Raw genomic sequence first — 24,612 nt, 5'->3', positions numbered from 1 at the left:
CTATCTATCATCTGTCTGTCCATCTGTCTGTCTGTCCATCTGTCTGTCTATCTATCTATCTATCTATCTATCTATCTATCTATCTATCTATCTCTATCCATCCCTCCCTCCATCCATACGTCTGTTTGGGGATGTGCAGGTACCAGTCCCTAATCTAGAAGTTTCACAGGCCCAGAAAGAGGGTCCCACAACACCTCCATTTTGACAGAGAGACCAAGGTGCAGCATGCCTCCTCAGTGTTCAGCCAATCTGACTCTTGGTCCCTTCGCTGTGATTGCTCTGTGTCACTGCCCTATGACTTGTCCGGGTCCTGAAGAGTTGGGAGCAGACATCAGGCTGTCTGCCTTTGAGCAAAGACCGTGTGACCATTGGGGACCCTTCCTTCCCTGGGCCGCTCAGTTTCCTTGGCCCCTGTCCTGAGTCACAAGAGGCTCAGAACGGTCTCCAGGCTTCTATAATTAGGCCTTGCCTGCCGTCAGGCCGACGGATTCTCTGGCTTGGCTGAGATAACCCAGTCTGGCGCTGAACAAAGCCCTTTGTCGACTCTTTGGCTCTTGCAAAATCCAGGGGAAAGATGTCCTCACTGATCTATCTCCCACTGGGGAAACTGAGACCCCAGGAGGGTCAGCCTCTGTTGAAGTCAGTCAGGTAGGAGGGAGTTGAGGCTTGATTTAAACCCGGGCTCCTGAAACTTTGATAACTATGTGCCATTGGCCATTCATGGTGTTCCCACATCTCTAGGTCGAGGTGGCACCAGATGGGACAGGAAAAGAGGCTCGTGCAGAGAGCTGGGGCCATTCTTCTCCTGACGGCTGCAGTTCTTCCTTCCCTTCCTCTGTCTTGCCGCCTGCACGCAAGCCCCTCCTCCCAGAATGCTTTCATGGCTGTCAGCTTTCTCCACAGGCTTGCTTCATCGGGTGAGCCTTCCCAGCTCTTCCCTTCTTTGGGCTGAGTTCTGGAAAAGCCTCCAATGTCTCATCCCTGGGAGATGTGACCTCGTGAGAACCAACCACAGCTCTCTTATCCTGTGTTGACTCCGGTCTTGAGGATCAAGCCGGGCACTTAGTAGGTATTCCAGAAATAGTTTTTGAAGGACTGACTGAGGGTCGGGACTTCTGGGTCAGGATGGGGGGAAGTGAGAGGCAACATTTGATGGTTTCCTGTGTGCCCCAGAGGGGGTGTCTCTTCAAGCTAGGGGGAGGGTAGGAGGTGGGATTCAGCTTCATAAGGAGGGAAGCCAAGCTTTGAAGGAGTCACACACGAGGACAGTGTGACTTCTCTGTGACCTAGGACGTTGGATACTGGGTTGGCCGCTATGTGGGAGTTGGTTCCTGGCTTGTGGCCTGGGTGTTAGAACAAGCTGCTGGGTTTAGTCCAGGTTCATGATTTGTGTGATGGGCAACCTGGCCCTGGTGATACCACAGATGTGTGGTGATGACCCACTGGGGTCTGAGCTGGGGAAAAGAAAAGGGCACTTGCAGCTGGCTGCTGCCTCCCTGACACTGGGCAAGTACTTTAGCTCTTTGAGAAGGGGTGAAGGGGGAGTGGGTGCTGGCAGGCCTCAGGTTCTTCTTTATCAAAATGCTTAGCGAGATTCAAAGGCATTTGAGGGCCGAGGAGGGACTCAGAGGTTAAAGTGTTTGCTTAATAAGTGTGAAGGCCAAGTTCAGACCCTATTAAACCTCCTTTAATGCTAGTGGGCCTGGCAGCCTATCTGTCACCCCAGCCATGGACGATGGAGATATAACCCCACTGAGCGAACTGGACAGCAAGACCGGTCATGTCAGCAGCTCTGGGTTAGACTGAGAGACTCTGCCTCGAAGAATAAGGCCGAATAGTGTCAGGATGATTCCAGACAGCAAAACTCAAGACTCCACATGTGTCAACACCCAACCCCTGCGAGAATGTATTCACATCACATACACGTGCACCCCTCCCCTCACATGCACATATGCCCATAAGCACACATGAAACATTTTTTAAAAAGTATTCAAAGCAAAGTGTTTTGATGTAGCCATGCCTCCTTTTATTCTTGAAACAACCCGTGCATTGGGTCCTGCCTGTTTTACAGAGCTCACTACTGAGGCACACACAAGTGAAGCTACTTCCCTAGGGTCATACAGCCACTGTTTCCTGTACCTATCTCAGCCACCATCTCTCCCTACTGTAGCTTCCAACAGGTTCTTTACTCTAGGACAAAGAGGCAGAGGTTACAGCCTGTGGGAAGGAAGAATAGAACTACCCTTCTCCTCCCATAGTCCTAGGAGTGTGGGTACCTACTGGGCTCAGCTGGGCTCCAGGAACACTGTATTGACAGATGCAGTGTGCCAGCTTCAGTCGCTGAGCTTCTGTTTGCCAATTTCTGCTCTAGAAACTCCATCAAACCCTCTCAGCAGGCTAGAGACCCCATGGTGTGTGGAGACCTCCCTGCCTGATCCTGTGTCCCTCATCCCATTAGTGCCTTCTCCCAGGCTCTCTACTCTCCATGTCACCCCCTGCCTAGTTTTCTCAGATTCTCCTCTGTGTGTGTGTGCATGTGTGTGCACACATGTGTGTACATATGTGCACGTGTATGTGTGTACATACATGGGCGTGCACATATGTGTGCATGTGCAAACACATGTGTATATGCATATGTGTGCATACATGTGTATCCATGTGCACACATGTGTGTACATGCACAAATGTGGAGGCCAGAAGTCAACCTTGGATACTTTCCTTAGGAGCTGTGCATCTTGTGTTTTGAGATTGATTTTTCTCCCTGGGACCTGTTGATCACCGATGAGGCCAGGCTGACTGGCTAGCAACCCCCAGGCATTCTCCTGTCAGAGTCTCCCCAGTGCTGGGGTTATAAATGTGCACTGCCCTGCCTGACACTTATATGTGGGTGATGCGTGTTGAAACAGGTGTTCACGCTTGTGCAGTAAGCTCTTTACCAATTGAGATGTCGACCCACACCCCAACATGTTCCCAAAAGTTAGGAATGTACAGATTCAGTCGCTATTGCTGTTGTTACACTTTTAACTCCAGAAATTACAAATAATACAGGACCGGGAGAAGCAGCTCGCTGGGGAGCACAACAGCCTCTTACCTGAAGGAGGGATCTGAGTGAGAGAGACCAACCCTTCCACCCCTATGCTGGACTGCAAAGCCCCGCTGTGCTCTCACAGGATAAGGATGTTCTGAGCCACCACATAGGATCTTGGCTTTTCAAAGTCTCTTCTGAGCTGGTCTCACATTCTAAAGAATCTTCTCTGGGGGAATAGACTATTTAAACATTTTAAGACACAGAACACTAAGATGTGACATTCTACCTAGAGAAAGAGCTGTCTCCTTGAAGGCTTGGTGACACGTGTCTTTAATCTCAGCACTTAGATGACAGAGGCAGGTGGATCTCCGTGTTTGAAACCAACATGGTCTGCAGAGAGCTCCAGAACATCAGGGCCTACATAGCGAGGCTCTGTCTCCAAACAAAAACAGCTTCAATCCTAGACAACTTTATTTTTTATTGGCTACTTTATTTACAATTCAAATGTTATCCCCTTCCTGGTTTCCCCTCCAAAGCCCCCCATTCCACCCCCCTCTATGAGGGTGTTCTCCTACCTACCCACTCCTGTCCCACTGCCCTAGAATTCTCCTACACTGGGGCATCAAGCCTTCACAGGACCAAGAGCCTCCCCTCCCATTGATGCAATCCTCTGTTACATAAGCAGCTGGAGTCATGGGTCCCGCCATGTGTACCCTTTGGTTGGTGGTTTCGTCCCTGGGAGCTCAGGAGGGGGGGCGCTCTGGTTGGTTGATACTGTTGTTCTTCCTATGGAGTTGCAATCCCCTTTAGCTCCTTCAGTCCTTTCCCTAACTCCTCCATTCAGGTCCCCGTGCTCAGTGAAATGGTGGCCTGCAAGTATCCACATCTGTATTGGTCAGGCTCTGGCTGAGCCTCTCAGGAGACATCCATATCAGGCTCCTGTCAGCAAGCACTTCTTGGCATCAGCAATAGTGTCTGGGTTTGGTGGCTGCATATGGGATGGATCCCCAGGTGGGATAGTCTCTGGATAGCCCTTCACTCTCTGCTCCACTCTTTGTCCCTGTATTTCCTTTAGACAGGAGCAATTCTGGGTTAAATTTTTGTGAAGGGTTGGTGGTCTCATTCCTTAACCGAGGGCCATACCTAACCTGTGGATATGCTCTCTATAGGTTCTCTTTCCCCTTTATTGAGTATTTCAGCTAGTGTCATCCCCATTGTGTCCTGGGAGCCTCTTGCTTTCCTGGCATCTTGGACTTGCTGGTGGCTACCCCCAGTTCCCCATCTCCCATTGCTACACACCTCTGTTCAATTTCCTGACCCTCTGTACATCTCCCTTAATCCTGTCTCCCCCCTTTCCCCTCCTCCTCCTCCTCCTCCTCCTCCTCCTCCTCCTCCTCCTCTCTCCCTCCCAAGCCCCTCCTGCCCTCTAGCTCCCATGATTATTTTGTTCCCCCTTCTAAGCAGGACTGAGGCACCCACACTTTGGTCTTCCTTCTTCTTAAGCTTCGTGTGGTCTGTGAGTTGTATCATGGATGTTCCGAGCCTTTTTCCAAATATCCACTTATCAGTGAGTGCATACCATATGTTCCTTTGTGACTGGGTTACCTCACTCAGGATGATATTTTCTAGTTCCATCCATTTGCCGCAGATTTCATGAGGTCATTGTTTTAATGGCTGAGTAGTACTCCATTGTGTAGATGTATATCATTTTCTGTATCCAGTCCTCTGTTGAGGGACATCTGGGTTGATTCTAGCTTCTGGCTATTATCCTAGATAACTCTTTAGGGAAGCCTAAGCACTCTAACCAGTTTGAACCTGCTGAGGTCTTTTTAGGGGATTTCCAAAGCGGGGAGGCGGGGGAACCAAATCTGATCCACTGTCTGGTTTTGTCAGTAAAGCTTTATTGAGACAGGACTGCTTCATTTTGTATACAACACATAGTTGCTTTCTTTTACGATGGCAATGGATGGGTAGCTTGATAGAGAATGACCCAGAAAGCCAAAACCATCTTGCCTCTTGTTCAGTGGCAGGGTGCCAACTTGACTTTCTCAGTTAAAACGTTTGCCCAACCCCATTCTAACGGAGCCCTGTCCACTAGAACATTCTGTAACCACAAGGACGCTCTAAGGCTTTGCTGACCACAGCCTCACCACGAATCACACACACAGCCATCCAATATTGACATGTGGCTTTTTTTTTTTTTTGATGGAGGAATAGAATTTTTCATCTTGTCTCGAGTTAGTTAATTCGCGTTTAAATTACTTCACAGGCCCACACCCTAAGGTGTTCTAACATACGGAGGCTGAAGATCCCACCATTGGCCGTACGGAGAGCCTGCTGTTTGGAGAAGGGACAGAGATGAGTATCTGAGGTGGGGTCTTTAGAAAAGCCTCCCTCCCACCTGGCGGTTTCAGGGTTAACAAAGAGGCAGCCCGAGATGCTGACGTTTCCTTCAAAGATGTTGTTTGTATTGATATATTTGGTAGATGAAGAGTTAGTACCGTGTGTGTGTGTGTGTGTGTGTGTGTGTGTGTGTGTGTGTGTGTGTGTGTGTGAGAGAGAGAGAGGGGGGGGGAGGGGGGAGCGGAAATCAATGAGCACCTGATTGTAGCAGGAAGGGCAGTCGTTTGGGGCAAAGGCTGCGGCAGTGTATTGGGAAATAGATTTTTCTGCCCTCCAGACATTAGCTGGAAATTCTTTGAAATGAAGGCCCACAATCTATGTCAGAAATGAAAGATTAAGGAGGTTAATATGCCGGGTCTCTCCCCCCTTTCTTTTTAATTTCCATGTCCTGGGTGCCCTTGGCCTCCTGAGGAGGATGTGCGGGGTCCCTCTGCCACACTCCGTCTGATGGCCCACCCCCACCCAACCGGACCTGGGAGCAATCACCACTGTTTGCCTGCTATAGTGGGTAGGGATGAGCAAGAGGTGGGATCTGTTGCCACAGAGCCCTACCCTCACCTTGGGACCCTCTCCAGGGGCTGCTGTTCTGACACTAGTACCCGTGGCTCATGGCTGGCCTCGGGTTCCTGTGTTTTGGGAAACTCCTGAGCTCTGAGGCCCTTCACTGCTGAGGACTCAAAGCCCTGGCCCTACTTCATGCATGACGGATCTGTGATCATGACTCCAAACTCAAATGGCTGAGAGTCGAGCATGAGGCTACCATTTGGGAGGGGTGGGGGTGGGCGTGAACGTTCCCTCTCTCTGGAGAGCAATACAAGACAATTGCATCGCCGAGCATATTGTGGTTACGCACAGTCGATGCATAGTTCTCTAGAATTCTGCGCGTCTCTTTCCTTCATTGAGAACAGCTGCCTGCCTGGCTTTTTGACTGGAATGCCATGGAATGCTGGCTGAGGCAGAGGGCCTGAGCTAGGCCTGCTTTTCCTCTTCTGCCTCAAAACACCGATTCCCAAGACCAGTCATGTTCTGGCATCCACATCTTCAGGAGTGAAGGGAAGCCCGGCTTTCAACCATCTTCACAGAAAAAGCTGAAAGGGAGGTTTGGAGCTCTTGATGCCACAGATGGGGAGCTCCCTGGATACCTCCTTCTGGGTGTGTATGCTGGACCGGACAGCACCAGCTTGGGACCCAGGTTACAGAGGGTGGTGTTGCCCACTCTGCAGCTGCTGCAGTTTCCTAGGGGTTCTGTCCCTGCCCAGAGGCTGTAGCAGCAGGTGGAGACGGCCAAGCTGTACTTGCCGATGCCCCACACCCTAACTTCTGGCTGGTTCTGGGCACTGTTAAGAAGCCGTGTCCACACAGAGGAGGGAGGGTATCCAACTAGGGGGATTCTGGGCAGATGGTAGCCATGAGTTCTCAGGAATCCTGAGGCATGGATTGTCCTTCCAGTCCTCCCCCAATCCTGATCTCCCTGTGAGCTCCAGAGCCCTTCCGAAGCAATGCTCTTTTATTGATGGTGTGGTTGGGGAATGTCTCTGTCCCCCTAGAAGGGACGCTTAGCTTGGGCCACAGTAATGTAAGCTACCCCTATCATCTGGCTAACTGGGGCCCTTCACTTGTTGCTGCAGTCTCCAAATCTGGTGCATGCTTCAGTGAATCAAACAACACAGAGAGACAACCACAAAGGCGAAAGGCTGTGCTAGTGTGCATGCGTGCGTGCGTGCGTGCTGTGTGTGTGTGTGTGTGTGTGTGTGTGTGTGTGTGTGTGTGTGTGTTGTATGAAGACTCAGTGCTGTCATGGGCAGTCACCCCTGAAGCTCCAGAGAGTAGGTAGCTCAGGAAAGGCATGAGATGGATACTTGCGCACGCCAGGCCTGCTGGGATCCAGATGGAGCCTCGTGTGAGGTTATCCATGCCCTTCTCTTCATTGTGTTGGGGGGGGGGGGGAACAGTGCAACCCGGGAAACCCAGATGCCTTGTGGGTAGTGCACTTCAACCCTGTCTCTATGGATCCCATACGCAGGACAGGCAGCAGCGGACATGTTAGTTCTTGGGACAGTAGACTTGGAGCTTTGTAAGTCATGAACTGCTAAGAGATACAGACACCCAAAGCCAAATAGTGGGTGGAGCTTGGGGACTCTAATGGAAGAGCTGCATTATGATTCCTCATGATGGAGGAAAGACTGCAGGCCCTGAAGGGGATGGGAACTCCACAGGAAGACCAACCGAGTCAACTAATTTGGGCCCTTGGGGCTCTCAGAGACTGAACCACCAACCAAAGAGCATACATGGGCTGGACCTAGGCCTCCCCTGTAGTAGATGTGCAGCTTCTATGTCTTCATATGGGTCTTGAACAACTGGAACAGGGGCTGTCCCAAAAGCTGTTGCCTGCACATAGGACATGCTCTTCTCGTGGGTTGCCCTGTCTGGCCTCACTGAGAGATGAAGTGCCCAGTCTAGAAGAGACTTGAAGTGCCAGGCTGTGGGGGGCGGGGGCGCCCACTCAGGAAAAGGGGGAATAAGGGAAATATTGTGGGAGGGGGTGAATGTAAGAGGGGCAGTGAGCATGACATAAAATGAAAACGTAAAAAGTAAAATAAAAAGATATCATAAATTGACAGGAACTTAAAAGCACTGCATCCATCCCTCTGCCCACACCAACCCACAGACCTCCCACCATCACCTACTCATCCACCCTCATTTGCTATCCTCCCACCCACCAACCACCTACCCATCTATCCACCCAATCCTTTACCCATCATCCATCACCACCTATCTACCAATTAATCACCTACCTGTCCATTCATCCACCTACTCATCCACTCATCCATCCACCCACCCATCCACTCATCCATCCACCCACCCATCCACTCATCCATCTATTCATCCACCTACTCATCCACTCATCCATCCATCCATCCACTCATCCATCCACTCATCCATTCATTCATCCACCTACTCATCCACTCATCCATCCATCCATTCATCCATCCACCCATCCACTCACCCATTCATCCATCTATCCACCCACCTATCCACACACTCACCTACCCATCCACTCATCCATCCATCCATCCATTTACCTATCCATCCACCTACCCATCCACTCATCAATCCACCCATCCACCCACTTATCCACCCACCTATCCATCCATCCATCCACCCATCCATCCTCCATCTATCCACCCACCTACCCATCTACTTGTCCACTCATCCATTCATCCATCCACCATCCATCTATCCATCTATCCACCCACTCACCCACCCACCCATCCATCCACCCATCTACGTCTGCCCACCTACCTCTGTCCACCCACCCACTCACTGCTGAGGCAGAGGCTGGCTGCTACTAAACTTGTTTCTCTTCCCTCCCACACCACATTGCCCCATACTCCTTTTGCCCTTGGCTGTGCCCATATCGCTGTATCACATTGGGTTTGGCCATAAACCAGCACCCATGTCTCCCACTCTCTCTATCTGCCAGCAGAAATCTGGTGGCTCTGAGACCTTTAGAGAGGAAGAAAAGCCACTAACGGGAGGGATTGACAAACGTTGGCTGAAAACCATCTATCCAGGGAAGAGGAGAAAACGCTTCCACGGACACCACAGAGGACTGCCCATTCACAGCGCCTGGCACCGTCCTCGGTAAGGCGGTAAATTGAGTGCCAGCTATTTATTGAGCTAACCCAGAACAGGACGCAGAAAAATTCATTCCACTAGGTGGAAAGACAGAGTCAAAAGCATTTTTCACATGTGTGTAAGTACAGAAACAGAGAAAGAGGCAAGACCATGGGCTAGAGGTGGAGAGGACTTCCCAAGGGGAGGTTGGCCCAAGAAGAGACCGCAACATTTCTCATGAAATTGAGGGTTGAGAAGAAGCTGGACATGCCAGGAGTGGTGTAGCAAGCTCTCCTAGGCTCACTCACAGCTCAGACAAAGGCACTGAGGTGCAATCAGAGGAGAGTAGTAGGTGGTTGGAGCTGGGGAGGGTAGAGATCAAAGAAAGAATCTGGGATGCTGGCTGCTCTGAGTTCAGAACATAGGAAGCTCACTGGTGGGAGCCTCAGCTTCACAGCACAGCAGTGTGGGGAGTGGAGCCCAGGGGGTGGGGGAGGCATGCTGGTCATGGGGGTGGAGCCTGGGGAGAGGCATGCTGGTCATGGGGGTGGAGCCTGGGGAGAGGCATGCTGGTCATGGGGGTGGAGCCTGGGGAGAGGCTGCTGGTCATGGGGGTGGAGCCAGAAGGAGGCATGCGGGTCATGGGGGTGCCTCTGGTCACTGAATCCATGTCTTCCTTCTGAGGGGTGTGCCATCCTGGGAATGCAGCCCTTTCCTCACTTCTGATCATGTCCAGCTTTGCTGAGCTTCCAACTTTGACTTGAAGCAGAATAGGGCTCTTGACAGAAGCCGAGAGGATCCCGGCATCTGCCTCCAGGATTTCTTAGAGTCAGGTAAACCTACCTACCTCAGATATTCTGTAACAGCAGCAGAAAATGGACCAGAATGTGTGCCAGGATTGCATTGAGTTATTTATGATGCATGCATTGTGCAAAGCATTGTAGACACACTAGTCAACAGACTGGGTACTGTGGGCCTTCGGAAGCCCAGATTCTAGTAAGAGAGTCCTGCTGGAAACCTTGATCCTCTGGTGTCCCTACCAGGCTGCTTGTTTGGTCCCAGGGACAGGGAACTCACTAGCTAATGAGGCAGCAGGGCAGTACCTGCTAATTAGAGTCTTCTCCTGTAAGTTTAGGGTGCGCTGACAGTACCGTGTCTCTCTTGCTGGATTGGCTAAGCATAGAATGCCAGTGGCAGAAGACACCTTAACCTCCCTGAGCAGAAAGGCAACCACGAGGAAAACTGACTTGAAAGACACAGGCAGCGTCGGATGAGACCCTGGATCCAGCCATGCCTGAAGTGGCTCCTTCAATAATTTTCACTGTTAGTTTCTTAAGCCACTATGAGTTGGGTTCCTCTCCTTTGCAAGCCTTGACATTCTGTAAAACCGTCCCGGGTTGGGAAAGTGGAAGCATGCATCCTACGAAATGATTGGCTCTCCCTCTTCAGTTTCCTTGCAGTGTAGGAGAATTAAGGGGCACTCTCTCTACACAGGCAGTGGCTGGCACTCATTTGGAAGTACATCTGGGTTTACGTCTAGCAGGGTGTGGCTTGGATCTGCTCTATAATAACTCAGATTTACCTCAAGCTCCCTGAGGAGGTAGGAGATGAGGCTCCATGCTCTTGCCTGGGTTCTCTTGCTCCTCTGGTCAACAAGAAGAGAGGCGAAAGGGGTGTGTCCAGAAATCCAAAAGAGTGGAGTCTCTCAGGCAGTGGCTGCGCATCTGGATGGGGAGCATGGCAGATGGCTCGCCCGACGCAGCCACATTGCTGGGTTTACGGCTATGGCAGGTTCTTCCTCCCCCCCCCCCCGCTGTGTTTACAGGGATCTCTTCAGTTTGCTTTTTGATATACGATATACGGCAGAGGCTCCTCCGCTGGTGCCCTCTGTCAGATGGGGGCTCTGAGACTAAATCACTGGAAACCAGCCCGCATTGTACGGCACTGTGGGATAAATCTTCTCCCGGACGCACACACTATGTGACCCTGGGGACCAGACAGTGTAAGAGGTCAAGTACAGGGACAACAGGGGACTTGCCCTCTGCCCCCATCTGGACTGGAAGTGGACCTGGTGATGGCTGTAAGGAGGGTTGCTCTCCCGGGATGCTGTAGGAGGGGCCGTGGAACCACAGACACGTATCTTCTTTACTACTCTGGAGCACAGCGGCCTGGGAAGAAGGTACCCCTGGGTCAGTTTGACTCCGTTGGTGGACATGATGCCCTTACTCTACCTTATCTAAATGTGGCTACACTTGCTCAGACTGGCTTCCACAGCCACAGTCTGACCACAGTGAATGTCAGTGTTGGGGAGGTACAGAGAGTGGAGGGGTGGGTCCTGGAGGTGTGAGAAACTGAGAATTTTCCTGTGGCCCTTAGGTAGTTTCTGTAAAGAACAAATCTCACAGCAATGTTGGCCTGTGGCAGCAAGCATCCTTCATGGAGGCAGTGCGAATGATGAGAGTGTGGCTTGGTTTACTCTTGAAAGCTCAACAGGGACTAAAGCTCTGACCCTCAGTGTTGAGGTGCCATGCCCTTTAAGAGGAGAGACCCAATGGGAGGTCCCTGGGCTAGTACCTTCTTGTTGATGGGTTTCCTTTGGTACAAAGCTCCACATATTCCTTGTCATTGCCCCAATCCACTCATCTACCCACCCATCTACCCACTCATCCACCCACACATCCACCCAACAACCCATCCACCCATCCACCCACCCACCCATCCATCTGTCCATCCATTCATCCATCCATCCATCCATCTATCCATCCATCCATCCATCCATCCATCCATCCATCCACCCATCTATCTGTCCATCCATCCATCCATCCAACAACCCATCCACTCATTCATCCATCCATCCACCCACTCATCCACCCACTCATCCACCCACTCATCCACCCATCCATCCATTCATCCACCCATCCATCTGTCTGTTCATCCATCCATCCACCTACCCATCCACCCACTCGTCCATCTACCCATCCATCCATCCATCCACCTACCCACCCATCCACCTACCCATCCATTCATCCACCCACTCATCCACTCATCCACCTACCCATTCACCCACTCATCCACCTACCCATCCATCCATCCATCCATCCATCCATCCACCTACCCATCCATTCATCCACCCACCCACTCATCTTTTCCCACTGAACACACTCTTGCTATTCTGATTTCATTTTCTATGAGGCTTTCACTGGAACAGAGCAGATGCCAGTCCTGTGTCCCTGAGTGTCTGGAACTGAGTCAAACGAGTCTCGTTTCTCTATAATGTTGCTCACAGCATAGTTAGTTGTCTTGGCTGGAAAACTGGAAACCTGTTAGTACAAAACTGGCCACAGCCCCATATACTACATCTTCTCCCTGCAATCTGTTCTGATCATATGATTCTCTGTGGTCAGTAGAAGGTAATGAAGCCTCCAAAGGTCTCAAGTGCTTCTCTCTGCTTTCTAAGAAATTGGCTCATCATGTGGGAGACTCCTGTTGCTGTGACAACACACCTGATGAAGGTGAGGGGAAGGAAAGATTGATCCTGTCCACCATGGAGGGGAAGGCATTGCAGGAGTGTGAGGTGGGTGTCACAAGGTATCCTGCTAGGAAACATGGAGAAATGAACTCTGTTGCTCAACTGATTTCTTATTATCCAGACTGGGACCCAGCCCGCAGGATGTGACACCCACATTCAGGGTTCCCACCTCAATTAATCCATTCTGGAGTCCCTCTCGGGCATGGTCAGAGATCTGTTTCCATACGATTACAAATCCTGTCAGGTTGACAGGGAAGATGACCCATCACAAGTCCACCCCTTATCAACTCAACACCAAAACATCACTTTTAAATCACAAAATTCCACCCTTGGTCTTCAAAGGCTAATGGACACCATTTAGTGCAAACCATTTTAGGTTCACTCTGAGAGTCCCCCCCCCAAAAAAAAATGAACAGTTCTAATATATTAAGTCTTTTTTTTCTTTTCTTTTCTTTTTTTTCCCGGAGCTGGGGACCGAACCCAGGACCTTGCACTTGCTAGGCAAGCGCTCTACCACCGAGCTAAATCCCCAACCCCATATATTAAGTCTTAAAACCAAAAGTTTGTTCTGAGAGCCTCAAAGAAACCTCTTCAAGGTGAGCCTTTGTTCTTTGAAGAATTTCTTCCCTGGGGAGACATAGCAAGGCCCCAGTGACAAACCAAAGTACAAGCCTATTAAAGTTCTTCATGGGAAACCCATCAATTTGCTGGGCTTCCTTATAGAGCAGGGGCGAGGCGTTGTTTAAAGGTATGCGTGTGACCCCAAAGCAGATTCACAATGGCTTCCTCCTAGCCCCATACACGGTGCCCTCTTCATTAACCTTCTCAGTCCGTATACTACAGAGCCAAGTGCAATTAAACCACTAGGGATCACAGCAGAGTTGCGTGCAATGGTGTGGGGCACGTTTGGATGGACTCTCAGGCGAGGATACCACCCCGGGCTCTCCCCTAAGGAAATGTAATCAGTGATGATGGTCTAACACAAGCACCAGCTGATACACTAAAGATGGCGGCTGTTTGTGCGAAAGAGTGCTCAACAGCAGCGTGTATCATAAAAGTGACACGCCTCTGACATACGCTGCTCCCACGCCAAAATGGAGGAAGGAAAGGAGAGCAAATGTCAGATCGAACTCTGCAGCTCCATATCCAGTATCTGCAGATTGGGGCACTATCCCCTGGGCTTCTGTGCACTTGGGTAAGCCCACCCCTCGAGCACCCACCTGCACCTCATGTATCCTCAACCGAGCTGCCCCCTGAACTTCTGGAAGTCACAGAAGGGTGACAGACACTCCACTTGAGCATCTGACTCCTGGGCTTCTGGGATCCACACCCAGGTCATCAGATTTGCAAGGCCAGCGTTGAACCATCTCCCCAGCCCTGATAAAGGTCTCGAACAGGCCTGGCCTCACTTCCTTTTGTATTGCTGGATAGTCCTGGGATGGGTCCTCACATTGGGGATGGGTATATAGGACAACATCATAGAATGTCCAAGTGCCTTTGGAAATTCCTTGAAATGCCACCTCTCTGTGAACCCAGAAGCGTGGCACGTCCCACAGTGGCACATCGCTAACCTCCTTCCTGCTAAACTCTGTGTTGTGAAAGAGTCACACGGTATGTTTAAAGGTTGCAGGGTGGGATAATTAGATTTGGCTGTCAACCTGACACAGTGTAAAGTCACCTGGGAGGGGCACACCAATAAGGAGTTGTCTAGATTAGACTGATCTGTCAGCAAGCCCAAAAGGGATTTTCTTAATTGGGTTAATGGATACAGGAAGACCCGGTGTGAGTGTGAGAGGCACCATTCCCTAGGCAGAGGGTCCTGAACTGTATGAGGGGAGAGAAGAAGCCCAGTATGTACACAGTATTGACTGGGGCACACACACATCAATAACTCTGCTTCTTGACCACAAACTGTGACCAGCTGCTGCCTTGACTTCTCCACAAGACTGGGCTGTAACCTTGAAGTATGTTACAGTGAACCCTCTCTCCCCTAAGTCGCTTTTGCCACAGTGTTTTTACCGGAAAGAGAAATGAGTTTAACATGGTGCAACTATCCCAGGAGCCAAGGGGACTCTAAACACAGAGTGAGAAACCACAGAGACCCGAGGGGAGGCCTCTGCTGGGAAGTCGGGTAGGACATTTTCTCCAATATTGTCTCACCCTGTGGGGAAAGAGACAAATGTGTTGAGTTGGTTAAGTTGAGCCTGACTAGATAAAACTCAATGCAGACTCAAGAACAGTGGGGGGAAACGGTGTCTTTAGGTTTTAACTGGCAGTTGCTTGCTGTGAGCCCACCACCCTCCTGCCATGTTCAAACTGACAGCGCCTCTCCCCGCGTCTCAGTGTCTTTGTTTCTTTTCTTTAAACATTTTATTATATTTTAACTTACTTTGCATGTGTGTGTGTGTACAACACTGCACATATGTGTGTGTTTGTACATGTGTATTATGCTGCACATTTGGAAGTCAGAGGAGAGCTTAGAGCCAGTTCTGTCCTCCCACCATGTGGTGGAACGCCAATGGTCAGGGTTGGAGCCAAGAACCTTGACCTCATTTGCTGTCTTGCTGGTCCAGTGTCTCTACTAAACTGGGAAGGTGACTTGGTCAACACGGGCATTCTGTGTTACTTTCTGAGATCAAAACATCTCATGGAGAGGGTAGCAAGAGCTACCACAGACTTTCTGGCTGACTTCAGACCAGTGTCACCTGGCCGGTCACCCAATCTGTGCCATGATCCTGGCTCTTTTTTGGCAGGCCTCTGACAGAGATAGGGACCAGGGAGTCAGCTCAACAGCCTAGGCTATCGAAGGGGATATGACCCACCATACCTCCATCTCTGAACCCATGGGTCCAAGGCAGGAGCCAGCCTGGGCTACACAGCAAAACCCTGTTGTAGCACACAAGCAAACAACTAAACAACAGCAAGAAGGAAACAGGAAGTTGAGGAAGAGACTGAATCCTGGACCGGAGGGTGGACCGGAAGTGCATGCAGGCGGCAGATTCGCTACTACTCAATGGGGACAGGCCCTTTAACCTGTGAAATCCTTGCCTTTCCCTCACTACCCACAGGCCTTCAAAGCCCACCTACTCCCTCTGATTATCTAGAAGACCCACAAAGAAGCTATGGAGTTCCGAATCCAACCTTGAAAAACGTGGCCACAGATGTCACCCTTCATGTTATGGCCTGGAAATCCACCTCCGTATCAAAGCCCTTGGGGTCCAGCAGTCCCGGGAGCCCAAGCAGTAGACACGTGTCCCAGGCCGCCTCCCAGGCACACGCACTCTTCTGCAAACACACAGAGCTTGTGATTGATTCTCTGAGTTCCTCACACAGCCGGGCGGGGCTGGCTGAATGGGCCGCGTGCAGCCCAAAGGCCCGGCTGGAACCTTGTTGCTGCCCTCTGCCCCGGAAGTCGTTTGTTTGTTTTGAGAGACAGCCTTTTCTGTCCAGCTCCGAGGGCCTCCCTGGAGCCACCCATCTCAGCTAAAAGCATTAAAGATCCTCTGATCAGGGGCTAGCAAAGGGCCTGGGTGCTCAGGTGTAGACACGGGTCAGTTAGAGCTCAGGGAGGAGCGATGGGGTCTCCTGCTGCGGCGGTCTTTGCACGGTCCGTGGATAAGATTTCCACATGGGAGGATGCTCCCCTGCCCCCACCGGTCTCTTCTTTCTGAATTACTAGTCAGCTGTCGCCACTCCCAGTGCCCTGGCTCTATCTACCTCAACAGCAGGCTCTGTAGTTGAACAGTCCTGGCTCAACTCCAGTCTTGGCCAACCTCGCTCCGGCTTTCTTATCTAGTCAGGGGCGTGGAAGAGACAAAGCCGGCTTTGGAGGCAAACCAGGAGCTTCCCCACCCCATAAATGAAGAGGCATTTATCCCCTCCTCTTCTTAGTCGCTGTGACCTCACTTCTGCCCCATATACATGTATCCTAGGGAGAGGACAGCGGTGGCCCAGGAGGCCTTCTCTGGTCTGGAACCACCTGCACTCTGGTTTCTCAAGCTGCGCTCGAGTTATGAACTCCCGTGGGAAGTAGACTCAGTTTCTCTTTTTTGGTATGCTTTCCACATACCCGGTACACAGAGGTAAACATATACATGACACACGGGGAGTTGTGAAAACTTCTGAGTCCAGACTGCAGATTTTGTTGAGGCTTTAGATAGAACTAGTGAAGCTTTTGTCTGCTGAGAGATCTGGACCAGGGAGCCTGGGAGGGGAGAGATTGTGGGACACACAGGTCCTCTATAAGAGCAATCTGTGCTCTTAACTGTCGAGCTATCTTTCAAGTCCCAGCATGTTTTTATTGTGGAAGCCCTGAAGCCTTATACCGTCCCCATAGTCCAGCATTTGAGGGGAGCGCAAATGGGAATGGGGGGTTAGCTGTGGAGCCATGGTTTTGTGGAGCAATCAGTCCCTCTCCTGCTGGTGACCCAGTGGCCTAGGAAGACACCTACCCTCACTTCCCAGAACCTCGTTTCCCTTACTCGTTCCCTTCTTTTTTTTTTTTTTTTTTTTTTGCCTAGAAAATATAGAAACAGTCCCACACACTCATCTGGCTATCCCATCTGTCTCTCCACGCACCCATTTATCCATCAGTCGATCATCTCTCCACATCTCTCCTTCATTCACCCATCTGCCCATACCTATCTCTTCATTCACCTACCTGTTCATCTTTCATCAGTCATCACCCATCTATCTACCTCCTCATCCATTTATCTACCCATTCACCCATCCTCCATCCTTCTACCAACCCATCTCTCCATTTACTCATGTTTATCTATCCACTCACCTACCGCCCAGTCACCAACCATAACCCACCCATCCACTCCACCATCCCCCACCCATTTATCCATTGACCCATCCACCCACTCACCCATTCACTCACCCATCCACCAATCTACCCATCTACCCACCTTCCCATTCATCTTTCCATCTATCCATCAATCCATTCATCCACCCACTTACTCATTTACCCATCCATCCATCCATTCATCATTTACCTATCCATGCATCCACCCATCCACCCATCTACCCACCCACCCATCCATCTTTCCATCCAACCATCGATCCATTCATCTACCCACTCACTCATTCATCCATCCATCCATCATCCATCCACTCACTCTCTCAACCACCCATCCATCCATTCATCCACCCATCCATCCATTAATCCACCTGTCCATCTACCCGTCCACTCATCCACTAATCCGTTGTTTAATTATCCACCCATCCATCCACCTTTCTAACATCCACCCTTCCATTCACTACCTCTTCATCCACCCAATCGTCTCAAAAGCATGGTCTGAGCTTGGTTAGGCATTCTCTCAGGTCTGATGAGAGGAAACCAGCTAGCCTGGCTTTTGCCCTCAAGGGGCTATGACAGTATGTGGCTGTGTCAGCGGATAGGGACAGTTAAAGGACTGAAGGCTGTGAGGAAGTATGTAGGGCAGGGAAATCCACGTAAGGTCAACAAATCACTCAGTACTGTGGCTACACTGCAGTCAGGGTGGGCTGCCTGGAGGAGTGCAGGATGGTGACACTTGTTGTAGAGAGATGGGGAGGTGCTAAAGGGGAGGAAGGGTCCTGGCCAGGGAGACAGAATGGGCAAAGCTCTGGGGACAGGAGAAATGCAGGAAGGGCAGGGAATGAAACAAGGGCAGTACCGACTGCCCCATCTGCCCCCCTCTCAGTGTGCTTGCATGGGGGCCTTTCAAATACTGGTCTGTTTTACAGGCAAAAAGACTGAGGTTCTCGGAGGCTGGGAGGTGGATAGCCTTATCACACTCTGGTTGCAGGAGACTGCGCTCTGCCCTGGGAGACCCTCCCAAGCCCTAGGGGAGGGAAGCTGGAAGGCCCCAGGGAGGCCTATGAGGCGGGTGGGGCGTGGGAAGACTTCAGACTGCTGTGGGATAGCAAGGCTTTCCTGTCACTCCTGGTCCCCTCCTTTGTCCCCATGTGTCACCGAAGAACGCAGCCACAATCTTGATAAAGGACGCTTTGTCTGGCTGCCTCAGAGGGGGAAGGGAGAGAGTGGAAGGGGAGGCCCTGGGCAGGAAAGAGTTACCCCTCCCCTCCGGCTGGCCCTGCCCCCACCTCTGGCTCTGGGCAGGAAACACCTAGGCCCCACTGACACCCACATCCTCTGCCGAGCCCTGGACCGGCTTCCTGACTTGGGGTGCGCAGCTTCCCGTTTCTTTGAGCCTCGGTTTCCTCGTCTGGAGGGAGTCATCTGTCAGCTCTGTGGGTGGGTGTGGGGGTTCAGCCACAGCAGCCGCGCGGTCGGTCGGTCCACCGGGCTAGCTATAAGGATGAATATGGGGAAAGCAGTCCCCAGGGGCAAGGTGCTTGGTCAGAGTCACACCGCTTGGCCATGGTGATGTGATTCAGCCACGATGTCTCCTCACGTGTGCCCTAGGGTGAGGGAGGGTGGCAGCCCCTTATTAGTCTTTGTGTGCAGGTGGCTGGAGTTCTGGGCAGGCTTTTGGCAGAGAGGAACATGTGGCCGTCTGAGAGCTCACTGTTCCCTGAAGCCTGTGAGGGAGAGCCGTGGGCGCCTGCTGCTCACACACACTAGACATGGGCAGCTGCCATGCAGGGTCCCGGTCGGGTCCTGGTCCACCCTGTGCCTCGCTTCCCAGGTGAAGCCGATCTGATGTGAGCACCACCTCGTGGCTTTAGTGGGCAGCTTCCCTCACTGACCACCAGGGTCACCAGGACAATGGTGTCTGCTTCTGGCCACACAAAGACTTTGTTCCAGGTCACGGCTTGGGTGAGCTGGGACTAGCCCAGCCCCTCCTGGCAGTTCCTGCCTAGGAAGGAAGGGTGTGGGCAGAGGGTTGTGGTCCTGGGTGAGGAGGTCTTGTGGACAGGAGGCATGTGAGCTGCTCTGTCCTGCTGGGCACTACCCTTTCTGAAGGAGCTGTCACAGTGGTCTGGAACTCAGGGACCTGGACGCCCCTTGTTCCCTCCCCACATTGATGGATGTGGAAACAGATGGGCTTAGCCATGGACCCATGGAACACTCCCTAGAGTTTCCCTAACCAGCAGCAGCAGCAGCAGCAGCAGCAGCAGCAGCAGCAGCAGCAGCAGCAGCAGCAGCAGCAGCCGCCACCCAGTGGAAGCCTAGCTGTCCCCTGAGTTGCCCCAAGTTAGCCTCCACAGGAAATCCAAGCCCAGAGAGGGGACATGACTAATCCAGAGCCACATAGTTACCCAGAGACTCACTCCATTACTCCCCCAGGATTTGACTTGGCAGCTGTGAATGGGGTGCAAGGGTAGTAGGGAAGTACTTCCCGGGAAGGTTTTCAGGGGAAGGCTTGGCTATGTTCTAGGCCTTGTGCTGTGGCCAGTCTGTTGGGGTCTTACTTTAGCTCTGCTGCATGCCGTGTGACCTTGAGAAAGAGAATGAACTACCCTGTGCTTGTTTCCTACACACATGAGCCCAGTGCACAGTCTGTAGGGGGCCAGAACCCTGAAACGAAAGGTTAGAGGAGCCAGAGGTCTCCCAAGGCCTAAGGGAGAGTTTTGCATACTCTGGTGGCTGCAGATTTCCGGACCCTGCGGGAAGTAAATTTAGGGCAAAAGAACAGCCAGAAAATGAGTTGAAGCTGATGTGATAGCACATGCCTGTGATTTCAGTGTGTGTGTGTGTGAGAATGTATGTATGTGGGTTTATGTGTTGAGTGTGTGTATGTGTGTGACAGTGTGTGTGTGTCTGAGAATGTGTTTATACGTGTATGAGTGTATGTGTGGTTGTGTGTGAGTATGTATGTGCATGTGTGTGAATATGTATATATGTGAATATGTAAATGTGTGTATGTATGTGTGTGAGTGTATGGTCATGTGTGAGTGTGTATGTGAGTATGTATGTCTGAGTATGTGTGTGTATGTGTGAATGTGCATATATGTGTGTATGTATGTGAGTGTGTGTATGAATATGTGTAAGCATGTATGTGTATGTGAGTGTGTGTATGTGTGTATTTATGTGTATGAGTATGCATTGGTATGTGAGTGTGTATGTGTGTGTATGAATGTGTCTGAGTATGTGTGTGTATGTGTATGAATATGTGTAAGTGCGTGTGTGATTGTGTGTGAGAATGTGTGTGCATATGTGGTTGAGTGTGTGAATGTGTGTATATGTATGTGTGTGAGTGTGTGGTTATGTGTGAGTGTGTATGTGAGTGTGTCTGAGTATGTGTGTATATATGTGAATGTGTATGTATGTGTATGAATATGTATGAGCATGTGTGTGTATGTGTGTATTTATGTGTGTAAGTATATGTATGTATGTGATTGTGTATATATGTGAATGTGTGTTTGTGTGAGTTTGTGTATGAGTGTTTATGTGTGTGTATGTGTGTGTATGAGTGTATCTAAGCATGTGTGTGTATGTGTATGAATGTGTAACTGTATGTGTGGTTGTATGTGAATATATATGTACATATGTGTGAATGTGTATGTATGTGTATGAATGTGTGTGCATATGTATGTGAGTGTGTGTATGTTTGTGTATGTGCATGTGTGTGAGAGAGAGATGAGAGAGAGAGAGAGAGAGAGAGAGAGAGAGAGAGAGCAAACCTTTTCTGTTTGTCCTTCTTTGTCTTGGATCTATGTGCCATGTCACCATGGCTCACAACATATAAGCTCAAGGATAAAATTAAGGATTTCAAGGTAGTGATGGCCACAGGGTCCTTTATCCCCAAGGATGACTCTGATCCAGCCCATTTTGTGGATGAGAAAAATGAGTCTGGGGGAGTGTCTCACACTGGCATCTCCTCTCCTGAACTGTGTCCACACACCTCTTCTGCTCACTCATTTGTCTCCATAGAAGAGTCCGAGACCCTCTGAAGGAACCCTGTGGATCTGCTAATGTACAAGCAAGGGGAAGCTTCATGACCCTGGGCAAGGACTGATGGATAGCTCTACCCTCATGCTGCCTACTGTGTAGGGCTTCCCTCATAGCCTCCTTGCTTTCCCAACTGGGAGCACTACCCTGTCTCATACCCTCAATGTCTGTCTTGGTGCAGGCATTAAAATAAAACAAACCACTGTCCCCTGAACTGCTCAAGATTCTCTGCTTCCCCCCAACCCCACTAAGGAGACTAATAAATGGTTGGCCACTTGACGTGATCATTAAGGGCTTCAGTGAGCTGTGCAGGCAGAGTACCCCTCTCTGGCTGGCCTGAGGCATCAGCCATAGAGGATGGCAGAGATTAATAAAGTCCTTGTGGGGCCTGGTTTTGGGGAGAGGTAGGCACACTCCTATAACCACTGGCACTATTCGTGATGGTCAGGAGAGATGCTGGGTGGGTGCCAGCGATGTCTAGGCAGCTTGTTTCCCATGGGACTTCTGAGAGCACTGTGGCCAGGGTGGAGGAGGAGATGAGGCCTCTGGAGAGGGCTCAAGAGCAGATTGAAGAAAAGGAGGGCAACTCAGGATTACACATGAACACATGCTAAGATTACCACATGGCTAGAAATTCAACAGCTTTAGGGTAGATGAGATAGCTCAGTGGGTAAGGTGCTTGCCACCAAACCTGGCAATCTGAGTTGAATTCCTGAGACCCACTTGGTAGAACAAGGGAACTGACTCTCAAAAGTTCTCCTCTAGACACACACACACACACACACACACACACACACACACATACAGAGGCCACCACACGCTTGCACACTCATGCACACTCATGTACACATGCACACAGACATGCATACACATGCACACATGCCCACGCACACTCATGCACACACACACACACACACACACACACACACACACAGGCAAACACAAATAAAAATAAAATCTGAGCAGTGGTGGTCCATGTCTTTAATCCCAGCAATTAGGAAGCAGGGGTATCAGAGAAACCCTGTCTGGGAAACAAACAAACAAAACAAAACAAAAAACAAGCAAACAAAAAAACCCCAACCAGAAACACCTCTGTTCCAAGCTCACCCTGAGTATGCGGATTGTCCTCTTTCCCAAGAGCACAGTAAACATAATTGTGTAGGGCCTCTCTAGGATATATGATGAACCTGGTGCCAAGGCTAGCCCATCTCACTCAGCCTGATGTCAGTTATCTCCACTAAGTATGGGCTATTTTGATAAATCCGGAGAAACCCCTGTAGGATCCATTAAGACACAGATGGGGTAGAACTCTTAAGCGTTAATGAGCCTTGGCTGGGAAGGGCTAAGGGACAGGTGTGTCTTAGTGACTCCCACTCTTTGTGTGTTCATGGGTGAAAGTGAAGCTGGGTGGCTGCTGAGGAAAGTATGGTGGCCTCATTTCTGTTGAGATGAGAACACTGTGTATTCTGGGTAAGCAGCTAAGAAAGAAAGGTGCGTGGATGTTGTAAGTCCAGGTGTCGTACTCAGGGGAGGGTCTGCCATGTATGTGTGTGTGATGTTCTGGCAGAGGACAGAGACAGGAGTCTCTGTGAGAAGAGGGGACTTGGGGCAAACAAACCCAGAGCAGGTCCCAGGGCCAGGCAAACTCTCTTACAGTACATTCACCTGAACCACGTACAGAGTGGAGCATCAGACCCAGAGAGCTCCAGCTGGACCTGTCCCTAAAGGTTCCTCCCCTTTGCTCCCTCCCCACCCTTCCTGTTCTCCCCACACCTCTTCCCTTCTCTCTCCACACACCACACATCTTCCCTCCTCCTCCTCTTCCTCTTTTTCTTTTCTTTCAACTTCTCCCTGTCCTCCCTCTCTTCTCCCCTTCCCCCTCTTCTTCCTCTTCTTTTCTTTTTCTCCTTTCTTTTCTCCCCCTCCTCCTCCCCCTCCTCCTCCCCTCCCCTCCCTATCCTTTTCCCCCTCCTTCCTCCTTTCCCTCCTTCTCCCACTCCTTCTTCTCCCCCCTCCTCCTCTTCCTCCTCCTCCTCCTCCTCCTTCTACAGTATCTTTCTGGATGTATAGTTCAGGTTGTCCCAGAACCCACTATGTGATCCTCTTGCCTCAGTCTCCCAAATACTGGGATAACAAATGATTCCCTTTACACTGGCATTGGCCACTCCTTAATACTATGAAGAGGGGACCAAGTGTCAACATACAAACCCTTAAAGAAAAACTGCAGCAGACGGTGACAGTCACAACCCCATCCGTGTTCAGGCTTTGTCTGTCAGGCAGTGGCCATAGATCAGCTCTGGAAGGACCCAGGCTACCTCTTCTGGGAGGACCCGAGCTACCTTCTCTGCATTCAACTGGATGCCCAGCACACACACAACACTGGTGTCCATGAGTAGCTAAGGCTTGACCTTGAGGGAGAGCTGGGGATGCCTCCCTTGGCACAGGGGATAGAACAAGCTCAGTTGGACCCTGCAAGACTTCCTTGCATTATGTCACCTTGTGTGGGGCCTATGGGAGCCAGGCTGGCTTCACTGTCGTCACAGGAGAGGAACCAGATGGTCCGGCTCTTCAGCCTCTGAGTCAGGCCAGAGCCAGTGGAAGTTTCTACTATTCCTTCATGTCATGCTAGCCCCGTATTCTGGGGCTCTGAATACTCACGCTCATGAAGCCACATGCCCAGGCTGACACAGGTGACCAGGAGTGCCACTGGGGATCGATTAGGTCTCCTCAAGTCCTGTGTAAAACCACAGACTCTCCTCAAGAGGAGGTCCCCACTGCACAGATAAGAGTGCTCCATCTGGTAGGGATGACATCCCCCTAGTGCTATGTTGGAGAGGCCATGACTTTTCTCCAATGGCCTCATACTCCACACAGATCATCCCTTTGAAGCACAGACCCAGAGGGCTTAGCACATCCAAGACCCATATAAACATCAACACAATAATTTTAGAACATGTTTTTTTCTACCTCAGAAAGAAACCTCAAATCTTTCCCCACTGGCCCAACCTCCTTCTCCACCCCCACCCCCAATCTTGGCAACCAGGAATCTGCTGTCTCTAGAGATCTATTTTTGGAATTTCATCTAAAAACATTGTATAATGCTCAGAGGCTCCTTTCGCAGCAGTGTCTGTAAGTCTGTCGGCGCTGCTGCCTGTCCAACACTTGGCTCCATGGCCACTCACTGTCCTACTC

At 50.8% G+C, this 24,612-nt stretch overlaps 1 long non-coding RNA gene across 2 annotated transcripts; it reads left to right on the top strand.

The window, feature by feature from the left end:
* The first annotated feature begins 538 nt into the window (after positions 1-538).
* LOC148002379 (uncharacterized) lies at positions 539-12,480 on the top strand. Of its 2 annotated transcripts, none has more exons than XR_015634413.1 (6): positions 539-648; positions 904-1,065; positions 5,298-5,399; positions 8,919-9,076; positions 9,734-9,882; positions 10,185-12,480. It is a non-coding gene; the product is annotated as an uncharacterized LOC148002379 (long non-coding RNA). The 2 variants fall into 2 exon arrangements; XR_015634412.1 differs by having other exon boundaries at positions 10,875-12,478.
* The last annotated feature ends 12,132 nt before the right edge of the window (positions 12,481-24,612 follow it).

This window comes from Rattus norvegicus, chromosome 12, assembly GCF_021556685.1.
Source record: "Rattus norvegicus strain SHRSP/BbbUtx chromosome 12, alternate assembly SHRSP_T2T, whole genome shotgun sequence".
In the NCBI taxonomy this organism is placed as follows: domain Eukaryota; kingdom Metazoa; phylum Chordata; class Mammalia; order Rodentia; family Muridae; genus Rattus; species Rattus norvegicus.
This window is presented reverse-complemented; position numbering and strand designations above follow the sequence as displayed.